At 43.8% G+C, this 20,954-nt stretch overlaps 1 long non-coding RNA gene across 1 annotated transcript; it reads right to left on the reverse strand.

Annotated features, from left to right (window-relative positions):
* Positions 1–1,937: 1,937 nt before the first annotated feature.
* Positions 1,938–20,221, reverse strand: LOC144326716 (uncharacterized). Its single transcript, XR_013391694.1, has 3 exons — positions 20,094–20,221; positions 5,049–5,276; positions 1,938–2,991 (listed from the first exon to the last, which is right to left on the reverse strand). It is a non-coding gene; the product is annotated as an uncharacterized LOC144326716 (long non-coding RNA).
* Between the last annotated feature and the right edge of the window lie 733 nt (positions 20,222–20,954).

Consider the following 20,954-nt stretch of genomic DNA (forward strand, 5'->3'; position numbering starts at 1 on the left):
GTGGCGAGTCCACTGCAGGCTGGGGTAGGTGTGAGAGATTGAGCTGCCATCCCTGCGGAAGCCTCGTGGCTCTTATGTCAGCGCTTGCGATGAATGTGATAGCCTGAGATCCTCTGGATCTTAAATTCAATCCACCCAGGCATTGCACATGCAGAAAGATCTAAAGCACCACATCAACCTGCATGCCAGAGCATTATTCTCATGTATGACCTCCAGAGTGTTCCTCAAAAGGCCAACGTTTCAATGGTTGTTTAGGAAGACCTACCAGAATCCTGGACCCTAGACCCCGAAACCCTAACTGTGCCTTGCCACATCTCTGCTAGATGTGATAAGCTAGACTGAGCTCGATGAACAAGTTCCTAATAGGGAAGCCCCCCTGATACCTGTTCTGTAGGGGAAGAGTCATAGCTTATTGCCAGAGCTTCCATTTTACATGTTCAACCTCAGGCATCTCCAAGCAGGGCTAAGAGAGAAACCTCCCTGAAAACCTGGAGACCTACTACCAGTTGGGCCAATGCTCTGATTCGGTATAAGGCAACACCCTATGTTGTAACACTGGACAGATTTATTGTAATTATCTTCCACCGTTTTTACATAGGATGCTCAGGTAGTCTCTCATCTATGCATTGAACAGATCCTGACCTGCAAGGTGGCCTCATCACACGTTGTCCCTTCAGACTATGCTTTAGGGCAGTGGCGGACAACCTATGGCCACCCAGTTGTTGTTGAACTTCACCTTCCATCATCCTTGACCATTGGCCATGCTGGCCGGGGCTGCTGGGAGTTTGTGGGCCATGCGGGTTCCTCATCCATGTTGTAGGATATCTGATGTTACATAAGATACCAGATTTGTTGACAAAAGTAAACAGAGGGAAATCTAGGAAGCTGATCTAAGGGTGTTTGCCCAGTTAGGTCAGTTCTGGCTATTCTGACAGGCAGCAGCTCTTGGAGGCCTTTCACACCTCCTGCTGCCTGATTCGGTTTCTAAAAACTGGCCTTTTCCCACTTCTGCTTTGGTGGAAAGCGACATTATTCAAGAAGTTTGCAGTTCTTCATGCCTCTGAGAGATGCAGCAGGCAGAAATAAGCACCTGTCATGGCTTCTTGCAGTGGAGTAATAATTGAGTGGGGCTGCTGCCACTTCCTACCTGTGTTCCACATGAGACCCTACTCAGAGATGGGCCTCTTGCAACATACTTGATTGATTTTCCAGGTCAGAGCTTGTGGAACAGCACCATGTGATTAAGCGTCCTTCATTGCCCTGACTGTGTATTAAATTGTCCGCTGCAAATCAACCCTTTGGTGTTTAGTTCCCTAATGTTACTTTGAATATTTTCTCTCATTTTTACCAATGAGCTAAAGCTAGTGATTTTTTATTCCTCTGGGCCTCAGAGTAAATGGAAAGGTACTTATGTTTTATTCATCGCAGTCTCTATCCCTTGCTAATTTACTTACATTATTTACAGAATTGAAAAAGTAGTCTAGTAGGTTGGGCAAGCATCCCTTGTCCTATTAAATGCTAATTTTTCAAACAGTATCAGAGCCTAAAATCTTCGCTGGGCCTCTGGGCAGGCATAGGGTCATTCCCATTTTCCATCAGTTGCTAATGATCCTATGTAGAAAAGCAATATTCCTCTTCCCTGTAGCATCGGCCCTAGCCAACCCAGTTCTGCATACAATTCTTTGGTGCATAGGATTCATTTTTTAATCTAGTGTTAAACTAGTTGACCTGCTGTAAGGTACTAATAGCAGTGCTTTTTGGAAGCAGTACTTTTTGGAAGCACTGCTACCTATTTCCCCCCTTGCCACCATCCCAAACCTTGCCCACCCGCCCACTTGATCCCTCACCCCTTGCTCTTTTCTCTCCTGCTTCCTCCTCCTCCTCCTTCTCCGCTTTCCATGGTGACAGGCGTGGCCTCCCAGAGGCACTTTGGTGCAACTCTTGCATGATTGCCAAAGCACCTTCCAGGAAGATGCCTGATGGTTGTAAAAGGTCATGCCAAAGAGCCTTTGGTAGGCCGTGCCTGCATCCACAGGAAGTAGCGGCTGCAGTGGAGGAAGTGGAGCAGGTAAAGGTGTGTTTGTGGGGGGAGAGGGACTGAGCAGGGGGGCGGGCAAGCGGCAGTGGTAGGATGGTGGTGGTGGGAGAAATAAAACATTGACTAATAATAATTTGCCTTCATATCTTTGCTCCCAAATCACACCATATATATTTCCCTGAGATCTTCATTCCCCCAAACTACTATGACCAAGAATTCAGAGGGCTACAATTGCCTCATGGTAAGATCTATTATTCTGTAATCCATTTAGTATAGCATTATTGTTTTCATCACAGAGCATGAATAACCCGTTTGAATCCACCCTTATTCATCAAGACTTGGGATCTTTCTTCATTTGCTCAGTTTCATCTTATGGTTCATTGGGAATGAGAATGTGGATCCCACCTTCCAGGAGAGGTTACTCAGTAAGAAACCCATCACCCTAGTTCCAGGCCAACAAAAACTATTTTATAATTTCTCAGCTGCCTAACCCTCCTCAGTGTATATTCCTCTGTATTCCCCATGGGCATTTGCATATGTAGCATAGCTTGTAGGTTTATATGACAAAATGGAATTAGGCAAAAATGTTTTGAAGGAGAGCACATGTACACTGATTTTCCTATAAGCCTAATTTGAAAAGGGACCTGCCAGAAATGTGCCTGGCAAAGAGATGATGCTCTATTTATGACGACGATGATTAAAAGATGCTGGCATACTGGCAGACTTAATTTCAGTCTTTGTGGCCACCATGATGAGAAACTAAGGATATCAAGTTCTCCCTTCTCATTGCAAACACATGGCTTTTCTGATTGCTTTCTAGCTTATGGATTGCATGTGGCTTTTTCATCAGGCAGACTGTAGCATGTTAATTTTCTTTGTCTGTGTTTAGTATCTTGTCTTTGGAAGTCTTGTCCACATGGAGCACTGCAATCATCACTGATCAGAGTAATTTCCTGAAAATATCCAGAAAATACATACAATGATTATATTCTAGTTGGTATGAGCAGGACAACCATATGATTTTATCTTGTTGGACCCTGGTGATCTGTAATGTGTAATGGCCTTGTCTTTAAGCTCACAGTCAAAGGTGTTTGAGCCTGCCAAACCCAGAATGCTGTACCACTGGCTACTGAATTGGACTAGGTTGAATTGAAACTGGTGGGTTTGGGCTTACAGTGCTGGAGGCTGATGATTCAGAGGCTCTGGAACCTGAGACTGCACTGCCATCACAGATAAAGTCCCTCAAACCTGACTCACCGGGCATCAAATGCTTCCTGCACTATTGCATTTGCCCATCAGGTGGAAAGCCAAGGGAAGTTGAAGATGTGCTCATCTTCAGGCCATGGGACTGGTCCTTTAAGAACTATAGTCTTCAGGCCACTGAAGATACTCTAGTGGTCTATCTTCTTAGCCTATGATCCTTCCTGAATAACATGGCAGTTACACAATACATTCTGAAGTAGATCAGAACTAACAGGCCCCAGGATCTTGGACTGTGCATGGATTTTGATGGGATATATATCATGTATTGATTGCCTATGGGAGTAAGGCATATCCTTGGGGCTTCAGTACTGTAGGCTAGACACAGGTAGAACACTGCCAAGGACTAGGTCCCAATGCTAGTGAAGCAGTGCAAGACATCTCTGACATATCCCTTATCTGCAGTATAGTTCTACTCTAAAAATGGCAGTACAGCTTTCAGTTGGAAACAGGGAATTCAAGGTTGCATCACTGTCATTTCCTTTGCAAGAGGAGTATAAAAGGAGACCAACTGAAGCACACTGTTAGAAGACCTTCTTTCGTTATGCACATAGATGAGGTGCAAAAATTTCTTCTGTTTGTTGCCTTGGTTTCTTGAGGAGCACTGAATTCATTTTTCTTTTTAGAGACTATCTGGGAAAGCATACAACAGACAGTTCATCTTTATACAATGTGGTCAGAGAATACTGTTCTCCCCTCACCCTCCAATTCTAATTACACCTAGAGATAAAAGCAGCACCATTAGCAGTCTGGAATGCCTTCAGATCACCAAGGTCCATGTTAGCCAGTAACCACAAGGAAGCCCTGTAATGTATTCTGAGTTAAAATCCACCATCAGATCATTCCAATTGCCCTTGCAGGATTTTATTGTGCTCCCACGATGTAATTTACTTGAGGAAAATTGTCATTTTTATTCCTAAATGGTAAGCTGCTGCAGAGCTAAAGACAACTCTCCACGGGGTGACCTTGAAGTTCACACACCATTACCGAGGTCCTGTTTCAATTGTACTAGAACACAGGAGCTGCATAATAACATCTTGATTGCCAGCCTAATCGAGCCATGCAGAGGCAAGAAAGATGCAAAGTTTCTTGTTCGCTGTGACTGTTCCTTTTCCTTTTGACTGCATAGTCACTGGCAGTGGAACTGGGAAGGTTTTCTTCAGATGGGCAGAATCACGTTGCAGCCAAATCCAGCTGCTGTTCCATCAGGTCAACACCCAGACACGACACCTCTGTTTTTATGGGGTTTAAATCCCACCTCCAGTGCTCTCTCTCTCTTCTGATTCTAGCACCTCATAGTTAGCATACTCAGTTTTGGGATCAGGGCCATGCCAGCTAATTGTACACCTCATGATGGCCCAGGCTGTGCTGGAGAGATGGGTAAGCACTCTGGTCATCCCCCAAACCAGAAAAAAGACCAAGAGCCAAGTGGCAGATGGGAAGATGTATCTCTGCTTGGGAATACAGAGACAATAATCTGTTTGAAAGCACTCAGGGCTGAGTGGTGAATCCTGCATCAGTCTGAACAGGACTACAGTTGCTTCCAATGTTTTTTTTCTTTGAAAATACTAGGAGCCTTGTTCTCACAAGCTCTAGGCGAGAATCTTTCCATTTCTAGTAACAGAAAACAAAGAGCAGCTCTGTCAAAAGCTCCCCTGGCTGTGGTTCTGATTATATCCAATTTCTCCTAAATTAACAGAAGATCATGGTTTACTTGTGCAAGACATCATAGTAATATCTATGCACTTACTTTCTTCAGTCCTAGCCAAGAGGGAGAGGAAGACATTCAATGGTGCATTCTCCAAAAGGCAGGCCATGGAGAAGACAGATCCGCTGTGCTCTGAAAGGCTCTTGGTAGGAATGATCTGGACAATTTTCTCCACCTTATCCCGCCCCAATTCTTGTGCAAGGAACATTTAGTGTGAACTGAACAACTCGGAAGATGTCTCTTGGTCACAGGATGAGCCTGTCTTTGCAACTGAAATGACAAATAAACATACTAGTGAATTGAAGGTGGACTTAGCCACCAGTTTTACTCCTTCTCCGTATGCACAAAACCAGGGAAGGCTGCTGTAGCTTAGGTCTATCCAGCATTACTCTTGTCTCCTAAGACAGCTTTTTTGTGTTTCCTTATCTCTCTCCTTGAGAATATCCAGTAACTGATATGAAGCTCCCCATCATGATCTATGTTAAGTGAGCCTGGAATGGTGGTGATTTGCAAGAAAAACCCACCACACCATTTTGCAATACATTTTGATGTCTGAGACAAAGGGCATTAGTATGTCTCTCCCTCCACAATTCCACATATAGGAGCTGATGTCAATGGCATTGTATATCAGCATCCTCCTCCACCAGAACTCCACCAGCACAGCAGGCTAACTTAGGGATTATGAAAAAAGGTAAAGGTACCCCTGACCATTAGGTCCAGTCGCGGATGACTCTGGGGTTACGTGCTCATCTCACTCTGTAGGCCAAGGGAGCCAGCGTTTGTCCACAGACATCTTCTGGGTCATGTGGCCAGCATGACTAAGCCGCTTCTGGCAAACCAGAGCAGCGCATGGAAACGCCGTTTACCTTCCCACCGGAGCGGTACCTATTTATCTACTTGCACTAGTGTGCTTTTGAACTGCTAGGTGGGCAGGAGCAGGGACCAAACAACGGGAGCTCACCCCATCGCAGGGATTCGAACTGCTGACCTTCCGATCGGCAAGTCCTAGGCTCTGTGGTTTAGACCACAGCGCCACCCACGACTCCTTAGGGATTATTGTACAGGTCAAATGGCACACACAGCTGCATCCTCCAGTATTTCACTGCCACTCACTCAGCACTCTGCCCAGCACTCCCTTACTGCCAACGCAACTGAAGGAAATTCAGGTGCCAGCATGTGTCATGTGTACGTATGAGATGCTGCCTGCTGGAGCACATGGCCTGGGCTGGCTGCCTCTCTGCCTTCTCACGCAGTCAGAGGCCTTTCTCACAGGCATTGTTCAGGAACATGCTGGGAGAAAGTAGGTAGGCAGCACAGACAGACAGCCCAGGCCAGCAACAAGCAACTTCTGAAATGAATAGACAGTGTATTCTACATTGTGGTTCCAATTTCAGCAGCAAGGATATCTATGCACTGTGCCGATTGGCCCAATTTTCCTAACACATCGGGGCTGAGAATGTGGTTCAGTTTTTCTTTTGCTTTCCCCCTCCTTTGGCAGAGACTATATAAGGCTCTATCTGTAGAGCTCTATCTGCACATTCCAGGTGCAGAGGAAGATTTCTGTATCTACATACCTCCTCTCCTTTCCATAGTTTATAGCATGCCCAGCTTTGGCAGTGAACAAAGAGATCTGACCTTGCAAATGGTTGAACTGGGAAGTTACTAAATAACTGCACTGCCTCCACCCCCAATGGCTGTAAATTGTACTAAAATAGAGGTTTTGCCAAGGGGCCAGACACAACACCGCAAGCCTCCAAATGATTTCTTGTTTCACTTGGAACTAGGGGAAATACTTTATTCCAAGACATGCTGGTTTGAAAGGCTTTCCAAATGATTAAAAAAGAAAAACCTGAGGCACACAAATGTGTGTGTGTGTGTGTGTGTGTGTGTGAGAGAGAGAGAGAGAGAGAGAGAGAGACAGACAGACAGACAGACAGACATAGATACAGATATAGCTTAGTGTCCAACTTGCTCTGGTCTTCATCCAGCAGCAGTAGCGTGATGAGTATCACGAAAAGATTCAGACCAGGAACATTCTACTCAGTCAAACCTTTGGGCTAGTCAGAGCCAGAGCTCACAAGGCTGTGAGAAGTCTGGCTAGAAGACCTGCAAATGTCATTGCTCATCGCTATTTTGAGTTGATGGAGAAGTGTGGGAAGCGATTCTCTTTTAGTTTAGTGTACAGTGGTACCTCGGGTTAAGTACTTAATTCTTTCCGGAGGCCCGTTCTTAACCTGAAACTGTTCTTAACCTGAAGCACCATTTTAGCTAATGAGGCCTCCTGCTGCCGCCGTGCTGCCACCACACAATTTCTGTTCTCATCCTGAAGCAAAGTTCTTAACCCAAGGTACTATTTCTGGGTTAGCGGAGTCTGTAACCTGAAGCGTCTGAAACCTGAAGCGTATGTAACCCGAGGTACCACTGTAGTTTAATTTCTTTTGGTACGCGGGTATGTGTATCCGAAGTGAGGCTTCCATACTATAAAACGGAGCCGTGGTTATTTGAAGCTATTTGTCACAGTGGCAAGTGGGATATCATCCTAGCTCTAGTGGCAACCAAATTGCTACACTGGATATTAGTATGACGGCAGCCTTGCCATTTGCTATGGTGATCCCTAATGAGACAGGAACCCTGGAATCTTTCCAGTGCATTGCCCTTGTTGGCTGCACTCCCATTTGGTCATGCTAAACGACTAGGTAAATAGGCCTTTCATGAAATCCAACACTGCCCCCCCCCCGCTACCCTCTTCTCCCCCTGTTTCTTTCTCCTCCTCCTCCAAGCTGACGAGAGCTAATCAGTTGTTTTGACATAGCTAAAATCCAGATTCGATGTGAAACATGGCCAAGAAAAGTTCAAATCCAAGGGCAAGATTAATGAGAACTTCAAATAAATTTACTACCAAATGTTACTAATTTAGTACACCCCGCGCCGGTAACCAAATGACCTAATTGGAAAAGATATTCTTCCAGGGCCATTATGCTTTGGTCTTTAGTATTCACAATATGGCAACTCAGAGGAGGTTATGCCGCTAGGTGGAAGTGGATGAAAGGGTTTCCACTGTACCCTACTAAAGCATTCCACTGTTGACTGCATAAAGAGATTATAGCGTAAATGCACGATAAATAACAGAGTTCAAGTCAGAGTTTCCTTCCCTCAAATATGAGTATGATATTACAAGTCCTTTAGAGTCTTTCAGAGAATTGAATGGCCTGATTAACGTTGCCTTTCCATTGCCAAAAACACCCAACATGCTACAGAAATGTTCTTAGCATAAAAATCTCTGTGCTTTTCATTGGGCACTGCAACAGAATTTGAGGGTGCTTCTAAACGTTCCAATTTGTGGGTGATAGAATCACAACGCCAATCATCCACAAATCACATGTTCAGGCAGGGAAAGGGTGGGGACCCTGGTTCTGATTATTGTTGGTCTGAATGAGTTGGCCTGGGTGAGGGGGAAATCTCTGTGCATGTGCAGTGGTTCTATCTGAAAACCTCTGCCTCCGCCAGTAGGAGGCATTTTCTGTGGCATGGACTGTCTTCCAACTTCTAGGTCTTCAAAGGACCTTAGAGGTAGGAACTTGACATGATTTAGGACCACGGCACAGAACTGTTGCAGGGCAAATGTAGATGAAAGCTCAGCTGCCATATACACCACTGTGTTACGGCCTTTGTGGGCCTACATTTCTGGCCACATCAGGGGTTGGCATTGCCAGGCAGCTGCTTAAGCCTAAGCATCCCAAGAGCCCACCACCCTGGCTGACTCCTGATCCACCATGATGCAGCTGACTGGTGGTAGTGAAGAGGGCAACCCCACACATAGGAAGAAGATGACTGATGGTGATAATTTCCCAAACAGGTGGCAGCTGTACCTTGGTGCCAGGATGACTGGGTCCATCTTCAGGAGCTGGGATGTCTTCATATTTCCTAGTTTTTGTTGCTGCACTCTTCTGTCACCTGTAGCAGCAATGGTGATTCTTCCTCCTCCACATAGAAGAATATGGCAAATGGTGCCCCTACCCCCGGGACTGTGGCAAAGACTGCTTGTTGCTGGACAGAGAGAACTGGTGGAATCCACTTGCACCATGCACTGCCTTTGTATTGGGCCTGGTACAACCCCATTTCTCATGCTGCATTGTGTATCCACCTATACTGGTGACAGTGACTGCTCATCTTCTCCAAAGCGGCTGCTTGGTGCTGTCAACCCACTGACCCATTTAGTCAAGTGGAACTGCAAGTGCTGATGGTTGCTACAAGCCATGGTGGTGATTGCTACTCCTTTCCATCTTGTCCAATCAGAGCCAGAGGTGGAGCTAGCTCCTCCGGTACCCAGAGCGGCACACATGCTGTGTACCCGGGGACGGGGCCATGGGGGCGAAGCGAGCCACCCATAATGGGCTGCTTCCTGGGCAGGTGGGGGAGGGAGCCATGCTGCTTTGCCAGTAGCCTTCCTCCCTTCCCTCTTCCTTTTGACAGCTTGGGAAGCAGCCCGGGAGCAGGGGGGCAATAGCGTTGCCATTCGCCTGCAACTCCCAAGCTTCCCCCGAGCTGCCAAAATGAAGGGGGAAGGCCACCGGCAAGGCAGCACAGCCCCACCTCTTCCCCCAATGGCTCAGGGTAGGCTTGGGAGTCATGGGTGGGCAGCACGCCAAATGTCACCCCCCTCAGTGATGACACCCGGGGCAGACCACCCCCACCGCCCCCTTTCTTCCACCCCTGCCCAGTGGTAGAGCATCTGCTTTGCATGTAGAAGGATCAGTGAAGGGTGGGTTATATTACCATAGCAATGTGCACCAGATGAGACTTTTGAGATAAAAGTCATCGAGGTTGAACATGGACCGAGCAATGAGTTTACACTACATGATTTTTAAAAATCCCATTTTAGGGATAAGCAATGCAGAGGTAGCAGAACTTTGGTAGGGCGTATGCTTCTTCATCCCCAATCTCTCTTATCCAAATCATGAATATAGTCGCTTCTACTCAAAACAGTCCTTTCCCAGGAAACACTTACATAAACACTGAAAATACAACAAATTTTATGTTGTTTTAAAGAAATAAAGTATGCAGTTGTAGAGCAAAGGGGTCTGCAAGCATGCACGTCTTACCTGTTGCCATTCAATTTTATTTCCAAAACCCTGAGAATTGTGATGCTTCCCCATGAAATGTCAACTTTCCAAATTAATACATACATACATACATACATACATACATACATACATACATACATAATGCTGATTTAGAGATAGAAAGTAGTTTATCAGTAAGCCTTATCTGGGAAGCTTTTTCAGGATTACTACTGTAGGTTACAGAGCAAACAAGAGACAGAGAGCGAGATCAATTGACCCCAAGCTTGCTTAAGCTCTCTAGACCCTTTTGTTGCATTAGGAACATAGGAAACTGCCTTGTACCATGTTGGACCATTGATCTATCTACCTCAGTATTGTCCGTAACTAGATGGCAGCTGTTTTATTGTAATTATTTGTATGGTTTTAATAGATTTTATATATGAATATAGTTTTACTTTTATCAACGTTTTTAAAAAGGGTTTTTTCTATGTTTTCGGTGGTTCTCAATTTTATATGTAAGCTGCCTTGAGTTCCATCAGGGGACAAGGCAAGGTATAAATAAATATATACTACTACTAATAATGAAAATAATAAATCCACACAGCTCCCCATCATGTCCAGATCCAGTGTAGGGCTCTGTCTACAGCTATATAAGACTTTTAATGGGTGCTTGATAGAGCATGTCAAATTTTTAGCTGCGTTTTCCAGAGCATTACATTTACAGAATGGATCAACATGCCCACTCACCTTGTACCATCGCGAGGGAAGGAATTACTGTGAACCTAACCCTCAGCTTCGGGTAGATGGGACATTTATGAAAGCAGGAAAATTTATTTTTCCCTGTGCAGATGTAACCAGGAAAGGAATTAAAAATTATGGCCAGTTGCCATGGTAACAGAGCCCCCAGATTTGGCCTAGTAGCAGTAGGGTGGGCTCGGGCAGCCTTCCCCCCCCCTCCAACAGGCAATTTCCTTCCATCGAAACTAGAGAAAGACTCGCCGTTCATAGCGGGGATAAAAATTTTATGAAGCTAAATCTAGGCTGTGTTTTAGTGTCAGTCAGCATTAACCCTCAGCATGAACACATAAATAATTGAGATTTCAAATACCCCAGTGCTCCAGATTAGAGGCTCGGAGGGCTAGAGTTCTCATAAGAACATGAGGAGAGCCTGCTGAATCAGGCCAATGGCCCATCTAGCCCAGCCTACAGTTCTCACAGTGGCCAGCCATAGGCGTCTGGGAAGCAGGCAAGCAGGGCCTGAGCGCCCACCTGCAAGTCTCAGCAACTGGTATTCAGGGACTTAAAGCCTCTGACAGTGGAGGTTGAATGGCCTTCATGGGAAGTAGCTATGGATAGCCTTGTCCTGTGTGAATCTGCCCAGTCCTCTATTAAAGCCATCCAAGTTGGTGGCCATCACTGCCTCCTGTATGAGCAAGTTCCACAGTTAAACTATTTGCTGTGTGAGGAAGTAGGCCAAACTGTCAACCAGAGCAGCTTTGCTTATGGGATCTTTTCAGCAAGGTTTCCATCCCAGTCACGAGACATCTTCACGCCTTGAGTTGTGTTATAGGTGGTTGAATTGGCTTTTCTGGTGTGCCTTCACCACCTCATCTCAGTAAACTGCAATGATGTCACGGGTAAGAGGCTGGCACCACAGTGCTATTCCAAGCCAGCTGTTCCTGCCCCCAAAGTATATTTAAACTGTAAACAGGGGTGCCAACTTCAATAAAATATTTGGGGGTGGGTGGGCGGGTAAGCCCTACCCCACATAATCAATCACAGGACATGGCACATGCACACCATTTGAATGGCAATGCCCATCAACTTTGGGGTAGCCCAGCCCCCTTATTTGTTTTGTTTTGGGGGGACTTCTGCTCCTAGGAGTTGGCGCCTATGACTGTAAAAGACTATCCATTGGTTCCGGTTTCCATTTTAAAAAAATCATTAGACTCAGAACCACTATTTTTAATCAGTGGAGAAAAGTTAAGAAAAGTTCAGGTGGATGACTTGACGGTTAATTCCATTTAGCCTGCAATGAAAGGGTAGATCCTATTCTTTCAAAGCAGTCTGAAGGACACTGGGGCACTCATGATGGCTTCATAATTAATTACTTCATTTTAGTAACATTTGCCTATTACTTCACCTTAATAATATTTCAGCTCCTGTGTTTCTTGCTGATTAACCAATAATGCACAGTGTGTTTCAGTGTGGTGGCAAATCTATGCTCCCTTGCAGAGAAGCTTGTAAGTCATGCTTCTTTACAGCAAGTGACATTGCTTTTGGAGACAACGTTTCTATCCCAATATTTATGTTCAGGAGGGCAGCAGTAGTTACTTTGAATCACACAACCCCTTTATCACTGGCTCCTCTGGGATGCTTACAACCCATACTAGCTCTTCATGGGACATCTAAATATTGTTTAACATTGAAGTATCATTGGTGAAATAATTATCCTTCAGTGGCTTTCAGTGGCTGCTCCTGTTGCTTGGGAGCCAGAGCCAGAGTGCTTATATAACTGCAATCTGACGCCAGTGCTGATCTATGTCTTTTATTCTTATTAATTAACCTAGAATGCTCTTCCCATAAATTATGGAGATCAGGTTTCACTCATATGCTTTGATGGAGTGAGTAAAGTCCATACAGTCACCTTGACTGTGTGAACGAAAAAAAGAGACTGATTAAAGTTTGCTATGAAGCATGTGACTTGTGTTTGAAAAAAGGAGCCCAAACAAAAGATGGAAGTTCTATACACTGTTTACTCAGAAATAAGAAGCCCTACTGAGTCCTGTGGGGTTTACTTTGAGGTAAGTGTGCATTGGGCTGCAGCCCAAACACCCCATGGTTGAAGATCACAACCATAGTGAGCTTCTCATTGGACTTTAGGGCAACTGCCTAATGAATCAATTCCTCTCTGGTTCTTCCTTTGGTTAACTAAGAAATACAGAGCCATGTCTACTGCCTGGACAGGACCAAAACCAATTATTATGTTCTGTGGCTAAGGGGTGGTGAAAGGTGCTTTAACTGCTTGCCTATGAGAAGCATTGTCCAGAATTTGACAATATGTAGTAAATGGACTGCAGTTGTCTCGATATATTCTGTAGACCTGGAATTGCTGGTGTTGGATTGCAGGCAAAAGAAAATGCTAACCTTTGGATCGTTTTAGAGTTCTACGAATTATTGGAGCGAGCTTTGCAAGCATCCATCTAGAGGAATCATCCACAGAGCTGCAACAAGAATGAAAGAGCAGGCCTCTTGTATCATGTGGAATTTGGAGGCCTCTTGGAAGACATCTCATCCTAGGTGCACCTGCAACCCAAAGATAATGTATTGCCTGTTTGAAAAGCACAAAAAGCACAAGGAGACTCATTTAAATTATGAAAAGCATGTTAACAGCATGCATGAGAAGGTGGAATAACAGGCAGACACTGGATGCTCTGCACTCCTGTGACTATATGGAGTATATCAGTACATGTAGGTGAGAGCTCCACAACTTTCACTTTTCTCTTGATTTTCTCAAATGAACTTGATTTGGAGCTAATGTTCAAAGTTGCTATTCAGCCCGTCACTAACCTTCCATTCCCTCATGCCCTCCACATGTCCCACATGCCACTGTAGTGGCAGCTAACGGCCATTGCAGTATTTTTTCAGATTAACCACAGATGAAGAAATCTTGGTTCACCTGCATTTTTCAATCCAAGCTCCATGGCTGTCAAAATGCATGGCTGCAGTAGCTTGGGGTAGAACATTTCCCCCGATGTTATTGGTGCTTATTATTGCTTTTTAAAAAAGTTTAGTGGCCATGATTCATATCCTCACTGGAAGGCATTTTATTGCTGCTTCTTTCTGACATATTAGATCATTTCATTTTTTATTATCATGCACATATTTTTATTGATCAAACAAAAGACTGTGCAATAATGGAACAAAAATAAGCAACCCCTACATATTTTGTGGTGGGGCAGCTTCAGACAGATTCAGAGCTTTCTCAAGCTGAAGTGGAATCTCTCCAAAGCACCCCAAATTGAAATGGGATCATCTGAAATGCTTTGGATATTTTGCTTTTTTAAATATGTTGCAGATAGTATGACTGCAAAAACTGGAAAAAGCTTGCTATATAAGGAAAACACTAGGGTGGTGATTATGGGATGGATAGCTCTTTTGTGATGGTCAGGTCTAGCTTTTAATCACAAAGAATGATTTTACCAGAGCTCTACAACCACAGCATTGGGGGGAAGGGGCACTGAAGTAATGTATCACCTTGTCTTTGTCTGTCCTGTGCACTTTGCTAGTTCTGTTAGTGATGTTTTCTTGGGAAATGTTGGGCATTCAAGTCCTTCTACCTTTGTTCCCCCTCTGCTCCACTGCCTCCCTTTGTACAAGGTCCTGAAGCAGACTGAAACTCACTTGGAACCCATAGAAAAGTATAGTTCCTCAAGTTTTTGGGACATGGCAGCTTTGATGCATCATCATCATCATCATTGAAATGGCTTGAATTAATAGATTGACTTTTTTCTAGGAGAACATACAGGTCAAAGCATGGTGCAGTGTATATAGATAGATAGATAGATGATAGATAGATAGATAAAAACAACCCCCCCCATATGTTGTTGTTATTTACAATCTGTGAAATGACTGTGAAAACAGTTGTCCTGGGAAATCAAAGTAATAGGTGAGCTACAAGAGGAAAAGGCAATATGATGATGGCCCATTAGGAATACATTGGTAAGTGTTTTCTCATCTGCAACACTGTGTGTCAGGCCTCATAAGCACCAATGCAGATACTACAGGTCCAGCAATGACCGAGGTTAATGAACTAAATCATTAGCAAATTACAAATTTCAGTTGGTGAATTAGGAAGAAAAGACTTCCTAAGTGAGAATTTATTATAGTTCACATTTAGGTCTTTGTTTTAACTACTTCAGGGATGATTAACTTATGGTATGGGCTCTCTCTCCCCCCCACCCCTCTGCTTTTCCCATTCATGGACACACATAAAATTAATCATTAATGGAATTGTATTTATGTGATGGTCACGGCAGAAATGCCAGTAGAAGGTGCTAAGGAGGAAAACACCACCACAATGGATTCTTAATTAGGGTTTTGCAAACTGGAGCTCGATGAAAACAAAGAGAGCTGCAGATCAAGCCCAACCAAATACTACAAATTTGAAAATATCACAATATTCCCATTGCCCAGCAGGATTACTCTGTTCCTGAATTTCCTGGTATTGACTATTGACAGAACTAAAGTGCAAGGACAGGTTACAGGCTGGATATGGGAGCCCCTCCAGTCACTGTTTTTAGAAAGGTACAGGCAACATGATTTGGCTAGTTCTAGGGAGAGTCAGGATATGTGGCTTGCCCATGTCATTAAGAAGCCCTGCCCTACACCTTTCTCCATCCCCCTACAATTAAAGCACAAATTCCAGCTCTTGACAGAAGCTGGACACCGTTAGAAATCTAGCAGGCAGAAAGATCCATTCCTAGGAAATGTCAGACACAATACATACTGTGTGTAAGTTCTGGTCAAAGGATGGAAGAAGCAGAAAACCATTGGAGACATGCAGCAGCCATCTTGAATTGTGTTCTTGAGTGGGGCACATTCTCCCTTTTGGCCAAAAGTCTTGCTGCTCCATTCGTGATCATGTGGGATGCAATGGGAAGTAGATATTCAGTTTAACATTACAGTGGTACCTCGGTTTAAGAACAGTCCTGTTTACGAATGATTCAGTTTACAAACTCCACAAAACCAGAAGTAGTGTTCCGGTTTGCGAACTTTACCTCAGTCTACAAACAGAAACCAAATGGTGGAAGGGCACTGGCGGAGGGAGGCCTCATTAGGGAAAGCACGCCTCAGTTTAAGAACGGATTCGGTTCAAGAACGGACTTCAGGAATGGATTAAGTTTGTAAACCGAGGTACCACTGTACTACAGTGGCTTGGGACTTATTAAGGAAGGACTGGCTATGAGACAGGGGACATGACCTGCTCTCTATAACAACTTCCAAGTCAGACCTGGTTCTTTGGTCTAAGCAATTAATGGGCTCAGTTTACTGCTGCCCCTGTTTTACCTTGCCCACCTTACATTGCCTTATATATCAGATCCTGCAAATGACACCAACAGTATGTTACGCAGTGGCCCAGCAAACACATTGCTGCAATTATGAGTAGAGGAGCCCGGTGCAGAAAAGTGCAACATTGGAAAGGTTGGTGGGTAGAATTGGCTGCTCCTGCACCTTTGGAAGTGGTTTGATAGGCAGAAACATGCTGCTAAAATGTAGAGTGGAATGATATCACTCACTCTCAGTTGCCATAAGAAAAGAATCTTTTGGAGTCCGTGCAAATGCTAACAGCCCTCATGCTCAGATATCTTCTGTTAAGACCTCAAGGAAACTAAGTATATTACTATCTAGTCCAGGGCGGGTTTTCACAAAACTTTATTGCAATCATTTTTTTAAAAAAATATGAAAAACAGTATATAAATACTCAGCTTTTAACTCATGAGCTATTGCTGCAATCTGCTCCGATTGTATATTTTATCTTTATGAACGCTGTTTTTATTGTGTTATGTTATATGAGCTGGTCTTTGACCTTAATAAATTATCTATCTCTCTACTCAAGTTGGATAAATAAAATAAAAACATGTGACCCTGTGGACCATATACTACCTACTTTGCCATAAAAATAAATTGAAAAGGTTCCTGACTACCCTTTGTAGAAACTAAGTGTGTAGAAACTTTGTAGAAACTAAGACTCTGGCTTTCTGGGACTACAACCTTTTTCTTAAGATTTGCAAGCTTTCCATATAGAAAAGAGCCCTGTAACTAACCAAGCATCCGGCCAGTTAATAAACTGAGAATGTGATCTCAAGTCACCAGTCACACGATTGTTATCAAATATGTTCAAAGTGCCCAAGTTACAACGGTCAAAGCCAAAGCTGGGAAGATGTGATATGCAAAGGTTATCAGATGGCAAACAAAGCTGTGGTTTGCAGAGAGGTGCGTTTTCTGCATGTGCAGTTCCAATACTGAATTTACTGTTCGTTTCACAAGCTGAAAATAGGGGCTTTTTTTTTTTACAAAAAAGTCTGCTCTTTGTGAATATTTGCATCTCATTTCTGGAATATTTAATGCATGATTGTGCACAGACTGATAGCAACCAGCTCTCTGATGTGATTAGGAGCAGGATACTGGCTTTCGACTTTGGTTGGATCGACTCTGGCTTTGTTTGTTGCTTCATAGATGCCTTCCACCCCTCAGTCTGTTCTCAGTGTAAAAGGAGATGGCATGCTGACTCTGAATAGTGTAGCATGGACTTCCTGTTGCTCTGGATTCAAGCGTATGTTTGACTTGGCAAATGCTCCCCCTTTACAGATCTAGGAGTAGTTATGTTTGCTTTTCTCTGATGATAAAATGCAAAACAAAAACAAAAACCAACCAAAACAGCCCTTGGGATTTGGTCCCAGGTCTGAGGAACCTGACTCTGAAAGGGAACAGGTGCAGGTTATATGAGAGAAGGATGCTAGTCAGTCAACCCCAACTCCTCGCCTGGAGGCTGTTATCATAACATTTTGAGAACTGTCTTTGTGAGCATTCCAGTCAGGGAAGCGTTTATTACTAGCCCTGTTTGGTGGGATGCATGAGGGGAAAGAACACAACTGACTATGTTCAACCCTCCCCAGGAATGAAATATGGGCTTGGTGGAAACAGCCTATGTTCATTATGGGAAAATCTAATAGGCATGGAGGTGAGAAATGGAAGATGGAATCCCGCATCATGCTTGAGAAGCAGGAGGTGGGGCTGCATTGTTGAACCAGTTAATAAGTTAGATTCAGCATAAGGAGAACCAGCCTTTAAAAATCTGTTCCTTGGTGCTATGATTTACTTTACTGTTTTCATAGATTCATTTTGTTCTCACAGCCTATCTGCAAAGTAACTCTGTTCTTTTAGATGTGCACCTGTTTTCCTTTCTCAGGAATTTTTGCATCTCTGCATTGCAAAAAAAACCACACAAACCAAACCCCAAACCAACTTTTTACATAATCTGCAATATCAAGTGTACCTGCACTGGAAAGCAGAGCTGTGGGAAGGGGAATGTAAAGGTGATTCCTGAGAGGTGGGGTGCAACAGGTGGTTAGGAAAGTACCAAGGAGGGAGTGGGAATCCGGAAGGGCCATTGGCTGCAGTGTGCTTTATTAATTAACTCCTTACTGAAGGTATTTTTAAGCCATCTTTTATGGCCAAGCCCTGAACTTAGCTAAACATAGCATGTAAAATGACAATCATAAATGTACATTGTTACAACATGTAACAAAATAGTAATAAAATAACACTAAATACCATCCTACCCAGGTTAACATGATCAATCAATCATTTTATTTGTATGTCACCTTTCCAAAGTTAACACCATGTTCAAGGTGGCTTACAACACACAAAAATTACATAATTATAAACATAGCAAAAGTAGTCAAACAAATAAAACATTAACAAGTACACAACCAAATTGAAAATTTCCCACATACAAAAACTTAATATGAATAACATCAACACCTGCACCCTTTAAACAACAGACCCCTCTAAACAAAGCCCCATCACAAGAGTTTGTTCAGCAGCCTCAGCTTTTGTAGCTGGAGTCAGTCAGGGCTCTGCCCTCCCAGGCCAGGTGGGAAAAGGCCTGCAAGGCAGGGAGCAGGTGTTCACAGCCAATATGACCAAAACAAATAAAGCAGCTTAGCACTATATCATACAGTAGCAGTTTAACAAACTTTTAAGAAAAATGACTTGAAGCAAATTGAAGACTTATATAAAGGCTTGTAATGATGGGGCTATCCAACCTTCGACTAGAATATACTTCCACAAGCATAGGGTCCACTGCTGAGAAGTCATCTCCAGTGTGCCTGCCAGTCTAATTGATTCCCCTGGTAGGTATAGGGCAAATTGTCCCTGCTAGGGTTGTCCTATTTTGAAGAGCAAAAAAGAGGACGCTATGGCAACTCTCATTTTAAATACCCCTACTATGTGTAGACTATAAAAGCTATGATATATTGCTGAGGAGGGCAGGAGAAGAGAAAAGGAAAGCAAATCTTCAACCACCAGTTATGTCTATGTCTCACCCAGAAAGTATAGCCAGAGACATTTTCGCAAATTTAAAAAATCCATGGAGAGAATTTTTACCCCTGAAAAAGAGGACATGTCCTGGAAAAAGAGGATACATGACAACCCTGTTTTCTGACATCCCTTGGATATGGTTTCTGAGCCATCAGTCCAACTGGAAGCAATAGCACTTAGTAGTTACATATATTTGCTGGATGTGTGAGCATCTTTCTCTCCCTCCCTCCTTAAGCACATAGAGACTTGTTTGCAGACCCTGTGAGAGGCACATGTCCAAGTCTGAGCTTTTGAAGTAAGCTGTAGCTTGCAGAAAAGAGATGCCTCAGTGTCTGAGTTAAACCCCACCTAACTTCAGCTACCTTTTCCTAAGATAAAGACTTTATCTCCCATCCGACATAACAAGGAATAAAGTTTCAATCAAATGGGGAAAAAAGAAGAATGACTAATACTGCAAAAAGCTAGTTTACACACACACGTTTTGACCTTCTGAGTTAAGTTTCCCTTCCTCCCAAGGGCAGCCCCCTCTCTGTTTTGAAACCATTTTATGAGACAAAGCAAAAAAAGGGATTGGGGGCAGCTTTGCTTGAAGTTCATGTTGAGAGATTGGATCAGATAGCGAATTGTTAATGCTGTAGTTTAGCATGAACTCAGGCATGCTGCTTGCCAAAAATGCTAAAGTGTACATCTCCAAGACAGGATGTTGCATCTTGTCAGTATAAACAGTCCCCTCCTTGAGAGTTCACAGTCAGGGGAAGTCAGCTGCACCTCCAAAGCTAGCTGGCTCCATGTTAAACTTCTCCATTTTCGATTAATTCCTCTTGCTAAACAGAAAATATGCACAACGATGATCCCCAGAGCACATCAGGTCATTATCAGCTGATTCACATAGATCATTCTTTATCCAGTTTATCCTTACCTGGAAAATTCCTAGTTCATTTTATCCACCCTGAAACAGGCTCTTGGAATGATGAGCACAATCTTCGATGACTGTCAAAGCCGTATTTACAATTAAAACATACAGCACAAAAAACCACACACAGGATGCTTAAGATTCTCTCACCTTTCCCCCCTTTCAGACCCGAAGCTTTAAAGGCTAATGAGTTAAGAATTGCCCAGGGTGATAATGGGGCTGCTAAATTTCTTTTAATGATTGCTACAGGCTCTAAAAGAGCTAGAAACAAAACCAGAGCAGGCTCCTTGGGAGAGGGTGTGTGTGTATGTGTGTGTTCAGGCACAAAGCACTAGGAAAGAGGAGCCTGGGAGAAAGGGGCTGCAGTTTTCACACTGTTAGGTGTTTAGAGGAAGACAAGCCACAGACACAGATGACTAATTCTGGCTAATTGCAACCTGCATAGGTCAAGGCCTGAAGGCCTCAGTGCCGCTAGGTCAGGGCAACATCCATCACTAGCCTCTTCTGTGAATAGTGGATCATCAGCAAGCCAGGACAATGGGAGGCACAATGGGAGCTTGAGAGGGCTTAACAAGGACAACAAAATTTAATCATTGCATCTCCTTCATACTCACTTCTCTCTTTCTGATTGGCAAATGGCCTGGTGAGAAGTTACTCTGCAGAACATAACAAGGAGTGAGGCCTCACAGCCCTTTTCTCCTCCGTGGGCCAACCCCAGCCTTGTAGACTCTGCATCTTTCCAGCACATCATATGCTGAGTGCTTTTTCATATTTCCAGTCCTGACTTGTTGTGGGGTAAAAAGGTAAAGGGGCCCCTGACTATTACGTCCAGTCGTGACCGACTCATCTCGCTTTATTGGCCGAGGG

This window comes from Podarcis muralis, chromosome 2 (assembly GCF_964188315.1).
Source record: "Podarcis muralis chromosome 2, rPodMur119.hap1.1, whole genome shotgun sequence".
Lineage (NCBI taxonomy): Eukaryota > Metazoa > Chordata > Lepidosauria > Squamata > Lacertidae > Podarcis > Podarcis muralis.